This window comes from Castor canadensis, chromosome 2, assembly GCF_047511655.1.
Source record: "Castor canadensis chromosome 2, mCasCan1.hap1v2, whole genome shotgun sequence".
Taxonomy (NCBI): Eukaryota; Metazoa; Chordata; class Mammalia; order Rodentia; family Castoridae; genus Castor; species Castor canadensis.
Window position 1 is genome coordinate 52238933 of NC_133387.1, and position 8887 is coordinate 52247819.

Consider the following 8887-nt stretch of genomic DNA (forward strand, 5'->3'; position numbering starts at 1 on the left):
GAATGCTGTATGTAGTGGAGGACAGAAACTTGTCATCAAGTGTGAGAGCGTAGTGTCTCCCAGTCAGGAAGCCAAGTTTTTTTGTGTTGCTTTTTAACCCAGCTGTCACTTGAAGCGCGCCTCTCTGTGAGATTAGGAAAGTTGCCCTAGCTCGGCTTGGGCAAGAGGATCTGAGCAGGCTGAGATTATTAATTTCTAGAATCCTTTTCACACCTCAACGTGACAGTCCCCTCACCTGTCAAGTAGACGATGTGTAAACTGTCTGTCTCGACTCCCTTCACTGTTACTGGACCTCTCCTTCTTCACCATCAGTGAAGCTGAACTTGCCATAGAACCTGTTATTGGTATATGTATTTTGCCTGTATGGATTACTTTAATGTTGAATAGTAACACAAATATTATCAGATATTTGTCTCCATTGGCAAACTTATTTAATCAGGACTTTGGGTTGTTACTGTTAAATGTTTTAAATGAGTCTTGATGACATTTGCTGCCATTAAAATTACTATCTGATTTTATGTCAGATAATGTTGACCTAATGTACTTAATGTTGTAATGCTTATTTTTTATTAATGAACATATCCATTTTCTTTCCCATATTATATACATATATGGGAAAATCATAACATCAAATAAAAATAAACGAGAAATGGTTATCTCAAAATGCTGAGACTGATTGTGTGCTGGAAACAAAGGAGAAAGCATAATATTTATCTTGAACAAAACATGCTCAGAGCCTGAAGTATTTAGTATGGCTCTGGTTACCAGGTAGAAAAAGAACACAAAACATTGTGAATCTGGACATTGTCCCCTTTATAATGTACAACTAAAATTAACATGAGGTGAAATGTCCCATGAAATTAGAAGCAGAAGTCATTACTGAATGAAAATACTTCTGCTATAAAAAGAGAATGCCTTCTCCATGGATTCTCAGATGAAAGTTTAATGGCAAACCGTTAAACTTAATGGCACTAGAGAATCTTACATATAAGCTATAATAGTTCCAAATGACCAATTGGTGTAACTCACAATTTTATTTCATTTGATTCAGTTTCAATATAAACCAGAATGCCCCTAAGCTAAATTTTAAAATATTTTCTTTTGCAATGATTTTTAATTTACAGAAGTTACAAAGATAACCCAAAGAGTTCCTATATATCCGTTGCCTACCTTCTTCTAATGTAAACATATTATGTAACTATTCTTAAAGTGAAAAAGTTAATGTTGGTGTAATATTATTAACTAAAAATAAAACTTTATTTTTCTTTTTTGCAGTGCTAGGGATTGAACTCAGAGCCTCAAGCCTCAAGCATTGTACCAGTGAGCTACATCCCAGCCCTAAGCTGCGAACTTACTTGCTCTAACCTTTCTCTGTTCCAGAATCTAACACTGGACATATTGCATTTAACCTAACTACCATTTTAATGTAGTTACTCTTTTAAACATAAAATGTACAAATATATATTAACAAATCTAATGTTTTATTGCTTAATTTTGTTAGCAGACTACCTTGATTTTGTAGATGATCTCCACTGAGCCTGTGTTGTTGTTTTCCCACCTGCTGTTAATTAGTTTCCCACCTTTTATCTATAATACTTGTCCAAAAGGACCTAACAGGTTCTATGTGACTCAGACCTTGGAAACTCTGAATGTTTGTTTGTTAATTATTAATTTATTCAAAAGAAAGACAATATAGCTAGAATGCTAACTCCTACAGCATATGAATTACTTGACATGGTGAATAGAATTATTCTTATTTTAGCTTTATAATCACCCCAAAATAACATCACGAATATTCTTTGTTTCATGTTATTCAAAATATTGTTACTCTGAGAACCATTGTAAATTAGGCTTTTATAATGTAAGATGAAATCATTTAAATTCTCCCAAATGATAACTGGATTAAAATTACACCAGCTAAGATCTTTATCTCTAAATTGTCAAAGTGAGGGCCTCAGGACAGTAATTATTATCCTTATATAGGACATCCATGAAGGAAAAAAATGGATCCATCTTATTGCCTTTTTTCCAAGCTATTTACAGTTCATTCATTCATTCATTTGTACAACAGTTTCTGAATTCCTAGTTTGCCCCATACATTCAGCTATGTGCTGGAACATTGTCATGATAACTGGATTAGCTAAGCAGCAATAGCTAAGTAGAATAGTTGTATTAATGGCAGAAAGAAGCAAATGTTAATCTTTTGATACCTAAATGCATAGTGAGTAGCAAAAATATTCTTGTTGAACATTGATTTGTTCTTATACACCTTGTTTTTTAATTTGAAAGATGTCATTTGAAGGTTACTTTAACTTGCATTATTTTTAGTACTACCACTCACTATCAATCACTTGCCCTACAGGAATAAAAATATTTTAAGGTGTTTCTACTATGTTATTAATCATCAATTACTTTTTTACATTTTCTTTCAGTCATCAACAGGTATGATAGACAGTGGAATTTTCAGAAGGGACTTTCATAATAATGCTTGGTCCTTATACAAAACAATACTCATATAGCAGAAAAGTTGGGAGTGTATTCAGAATTCTCATTTGCCTAGTTTACCTTCATTGTTGATTGTTACTTAGATCTCATAAAGGTATTGATAACAGCAGAATAGAATTTTTAGGTAATCTGAATAAGAAACAAAAATAAGGAAATAAATGTCTATATTAGCATATTCATATTATTTTAAGTCTTTTTTTAATATTACATCATAAACTAATCGGCTAGTCTCTAAAACAAAGTATTGTAAGAGTATGTTAGTCATTGTCCTACCACATATGATAGACTATTATTCCATATGTGTTACATTCCCACTTTAGGATGGAATAGCACTTGTGTACAATGCATCCATTGTAGAGTCTGCACAGAGTACACTATCAGAAGGAGAAGAGTGCACAGTTTATTGGAGGATATGATTATACACAGAGATAAGGTTTTATTGAGAAATCATTGGATTCAAGATTTCAATAGATCACTAAAGTTTCTTTTTAACATTTTAAAGGGTCATAAGCATTTAAAAGTTGTAGTTTTTAAAAAATTATACATGTGGTAATTTTATGTGACTTTTAAATTCATTTATTCATCTAGTTCTTGCACAACACTGAATCAATTGATTACTGAGGAGCGTTCAGAAAATTTCATATTCATTACACATGCCAGTCACTTTTCAGCACATCAGAACTTTCTGTTCTTACTGTTTGCCAAAGATTGTACTCACTACACCCTTTCCTTGGTCTATATCCTATTTGGCCTGGGAATGTCCACTATTGAGTTAATTAAAGTTATGGGATATGCCCCATTTTGTTGAACAAACTGAATGCTAATAAAGGGCAGAAAAAAGTTATCAAAAGATACTATAATCCTTCAAACCCTTGATGTTATATAATTCTTTTATCTATATAAGAAAAAAATTTAGCTCAGTCTTCTGACAGTAAATCTTCTCATAGATGAAAGGTAGTTTTTTATTTTTAGCAAAGAAAAATGTGTTTTATTAGCTAAGGAAGACTCTTGAAAGAAGATGAGATATATAATATATAAAGATTACTTAGAGTTCACAGAGGAGGAAAAAAACCTCAATTTCATGTTATTCCTTCTAAGATATTAAAGTGTTACAATAAGAAAGCAAACAAAGATTGCTTGTAAAACATTACTATACGGCTAGATATAAAAGGACAGAATTAGATTCAGATAGGACATAAAACTGAGTAATGTTGATTCATTTTATTTCATGTAGTCACATAGGAATTACAACTGAGTCAAAGCTATATCAATCCAGCACAACATTTCTCTAAAAAGTGTAGCACAAACATGGATGGAACTGAAGGACATTATGTTAAGTGAAATAAGCCAGGCATAGAAAGACAAATACCATATGTTCTCACTGATTTGTGGAAAATAAAAGCTGAGCACACAGAAGTTGAGAGAATAGAGGTCACTAGAGTCTAGGAGGCACAGAGGTGGTACTGAGAGGGTGGGTAGTAGGTACCAAAACAAAATTAAAAAGGAGAGGTGGTACTTATATAGCATAACTGGATAACTACATCTACAAACAACTAATTACACATTTCAAAATAACTACAAGAGAAGAGTCTGAGGTTTCCCAACATAGAAACAATAATATTTGAGAAAATGAAAATGCTGGTTACCCTTATTATTTTTTCTTTCCTTTGGTGGTACTGGGGTTTGAACTCAGGGTTTTATGCTTGCTAGGCAGGCACTCTACTACTTGAGCCACAGTTTCAGCTACCCTAATTTGATCATTGAATACTACATACATGTGTTGAATTATGAACTGTATATAATAAATAAGTACAAATTTTATATGTCAGTTAAAAGTAAAAGACAACTTTAAATAAAGTTGTTACCATTTAGGGGTATGGGTTCTTTCTCTTTGCCTGATAAAGAATTAAGAGGCAGGAAAATTGTGGCAGAGATTAATTGTGGAAATAAAAAGTGAAAGTAAAGCAGGAACTTCTCCAATGAGAAGGGGACATGGAAACTGGTAGTCCGCTGATGTCCTTCGGGATATCACCTTTTAAGATCCTCCCTTTCCTCCCCCTAGGTGGATGGGTATACCCTCTGTCCATGTGGTTTTTTTCTGTCCCTGACTGGATCCTCCACCTATATGCAGGAGGTAGGAAAGCATCCTTTCCATTGGTTCCCCTATCTTTGCGCACAAGCACTACACAAGAATGGAAGCACAGGGATCTCCCCAGACCAAGGGCATATCCATGCTCCACTGGTGCCTTGTGGAATCGGCCATCTTTCCCTACCTACTTATGTTCTACCATCTGTCCCTCCAAATTAAACTTAGGTGGTGAGGGTAAAGCTCATTCATAGAGCATGTTGAGTTCAATTCCTGACACCAAATTTTTTAAAATTTAATTAAGGAACACTAAAGTTCATAAACTTATGTTAATTGTGATGGTTAATCTTGATTGTCAACATGATTGGTTTGAGAGACGCCTAGGAGATTAATAAAGCACACCTCTGGGCATGTCTGTGAGGGTGTTTCCAGGGATAATTAGATCATAAGGGTTTTGCCTTAATGAATGGATTAATACATTGATGGATTCAGAATTTGAATAGACTACTGGGATGTGGGTGGAAATTCTAGAAGGTGGGGACTGGTTGGAGGAAGTGGGTCACTGGGAGCATATCTTTCAAGAGCATATTTTTGCCTGACTCCTTCCGGTTTTTGCTCTGCTTCCTTTCCACCATAAAGTGAACAGCCTCCCCTCCACAGCTCGTTCCACCATAATGCTCTACCTCACCTCAGGCCCAGACACAATGGAGCTGGCCATGATTGACTGAAATCTCTGAAAGTTTGAGCTAGAATATGTCTTTCCTACTTTTAAGTTGTTTATTGTAGACATTCTGTCTCCGTGACAAGAAAGCTAACACATTCATGCTAGTTAAAATGTCTGAAAATTTCAGGTGGTCAGAACCAGAAAAGAGTTCAAAGAATTATTTTATACCACTGATGCATCCAACATCACTTCATGTCTTATTTAGTAGGGTAACAGGGTTGGGATTGGGATGAATCACTGCCTTTTTTCTCATGTTTGGTGAATAAATTAGTAATATTGTACTATGCCAATTTAGTTATAACTATGGTTCCCAGTTTCAGTTTATATATGTTAAATTATTTAATAACAATTCAATATCTACTTCTTTCATATAATAATGGCAACAAAGGAGGGGAAAAAGAAAATTCAGAAGCACAATATCAGGAAGTGCCTAATTTTATTCTTGAGTTAACTTGACAGATTCTACTAAAACTTGATGAAAATTTTGCATGCTCCCCATACAAATACCATGTGATCACATGTACACACAAATTTTCATTGTATTTAAGGGCATTCAAGGATTCCACAAAGCTAATTGATATGAGTCTAAGGAGTTCACAGAGACTCTCCTGCCCTAAAGTATATGTCCTGTGGTATAGGCCTTCCCAACTCAGGGCTTCTGTATGACTTTTGTGCTAAACCAGATCAAGGAATGACTGACCCACTTATCCTTTATTGATGACTTAGCTCCGTATAATAGGTATTTGAGATAATACCTTCAAGGCAAACTTTTTTTATTCTTCTCTATCTCTACCAATTCCACATTATATTTCTTCAGTCATGCCCATGTTACTATTATTTCTTTATAAAAATGTATAGTTTCCAGCCTGAAGACAAGCTTCAGTTAGTTCTATGCAGGGGTATAAATTCTAATGTGAACCTCTGGATTTCCTAGCTCGAAGAATAAGAAGACAGAGTTTGGAACAATTACATTTATTGGGAAGTTGGGAAAAAAGAGAGTAAAAAGCCAGGGATAGGAATCCTCAAATTTTGTTTATAAACTTGGACCAAATCTTTGGCTGACACCTGAGCCATAACTGAACAGGACAAACTTCAAGCAGCCAAGCCAAGTATGAAAGAACTTACTTGATATTTCTGCTATTGCTCCAAAGACAGAGCCCAGTCTTGCCAATTTTATTCTAAACAAAACCAAGGAAACAACAACAACAAGCCCATAATATTCTTAGAAAGTGTACTACAGAATCCAATGTATTTGCAAATAACATTTTAAATGTTTGATTATTAGTTTTATGTGTCAACTTACTTGTTTAAGGAATGTCCAGATAGATAGTAAATGTTACTTGTGGATATGTCTGTTGAAGATGTTTCCAGAAGAGACTAACATTTGAACTGGTAGATTGAATAAAGATCACCCTCACCAATGTGGGTAGACATCATGTAATCTGTTGATGATCAGAACAGAACAAAAATGTGACAGAAGAACAAATTTGCTCTTTCCATTTGATCTGGGACATCCATCTTTTGCTGCCCTTGAAACCAGAGTTTTGGACCCAAGACCCAAACTCCTGAGATTCCATATGCCAGGTCTGGCAACCCATCCCTAAATGTCAAATAAAGAGGCATGGTGAAGACAGAGAAAGGAGATTTGTTACACAGCTCAGGAAATGCTGTGGGAAGAGGCAGAGTAAGCACTGGACTCATCTTTAGCCATCTTCAGGGTACAGACATGAACTATCGGTTAAAGTGGACAAAGAACTGGGGGCAGGGGTTAAAAGTATGCATGGCTAAACAGTCCCAGTCACAGGTGTTTTCTGTTTGTCAATTATCTCAGTCCAATTGTTCCCAGAGGTATTCCAGAGAAGATGTTATCACCGTCATCACTCGAGGGGAGCAATCTGGTTCCCATGAAATGACTGCTCCTGCTCCAGGGTGCAGCCTCATCATTATAGGTAATTGTCCTCATTTGGAGGCGTATTCAGTCCTGCAAGTCTCGACTGTTCCTGATGAGAAGTTTCAGTCCCTTGTCATAAAGATGTTATCAGTTGTGTCCTTTCTGGAATCCAAGGTGATTGCTAAGTGAGTGCAAAGAGAATGGTTTAGAGGAAAGACAGATACAAAATGAGGGAGGGATTCCAATTTTCTCCTGTTTTTAGTTAATTCATGTGCCCAAGTAAGGTGTCGGTGCTTTTTAACAAAAGCAATTTGAGTACCTCTTACACCCTCAGACATCAGTGCTGCAGGGCCTTTGTGCCTGGCCTGGGACTTTCATTATTGTCTCCTCACCTGGTTCTCAGGCTTTCAGAATTGAATCTATACCACCAGCTTTCCTGGGCCTCTGATTTGCAGATGACAAATCTCAGGAGTAACATAATAATCAGCCTGCAAATATTTAATAAACCAAGAAGCATGAAAATGTGACTCATTTTTGAGATAAAAGACAAGCAATAGATATAAACCAATAGATGTTCCAAATGTTGGAATCATCAGACAAGGATTTAAATCAGTTATTTATAAGCATATTCAAGGACATAAAAGAAAATATGTGCATCATGAATGAAATAATAGCAAATCTAGCAGAGAATTAGGAACAAAAATTCCAGAATTAAAAAATATAATAACTGAAATAAAAAGTCACCAGGTAGACTTAATAGGGGAATACAGATAATAATAGAGTCAGCAAACTTCAGGGTAAATTAATAGAAATTATTCAACCTAAGGAACACATATAAAAATACTGAGATAAAGGGAACAAAGCCTTTGTGGCCATATCAAAAAGTCTAAAATAAGTAGAACTCGGTTCTCAGAAGGAGATGGAAGAAACAATTTGAAGAATATATAAGGAAAATAGCTAAATATTTTCAAATTTGGTGAGAGATATAAATTTACACATTCAAGAGCTCAACAAACCCAATGTGGGATAAACAAAAAAAAACTGCATTATTGAATAATAAATATTTTGGCTAGCCATCGTCACTGGTTCCTAGAACCTCTAAGTCTTTGAATTTTCTAAGAGTGATAGGAATATCTTTGTTATTCACAGTTAATACTTGGTATATTACCTGAACTTATTCTCATGAAAGACTCAGATTATAAGCTAGCCACACCAGAAAGACCATGCGATCACAGGTGTTATCAGCTCTGCCTCTGTGGTGCTAGAAATTCAGTTTGATCATGTGGCTAATGATTCAATCATTTCTAAGCAATGACACTCTGGACACTGAGGCTCAGGTAAGTTTCCCTGATTGGTAATTATACATCATTTTGCAGGGAAGTTGATGTGTTCTGAAGACACAAAAACTTTGTGTTTGGGACTCTTTCATACCTCACTCCATGGGTCCCTTCATTTGCAAGTCCTGACTTATATCCTTTACAATTAAGCTGTAATTATAAATATAATACCTTCCTGAGTTCCATAAGTTGTCCTAGAGAATTATAGATCCTGAGAGAATGGAGAACCCCTGAATTTGCTGCCAGGTAGTCAGAAGCACCCATATGGCTTGAAAATCCTGGGTATTGCAGCTGATTTCTAAAGTTAGGGGAGGATTGGGCCTTAACTTTTGAATTTGTTAGAA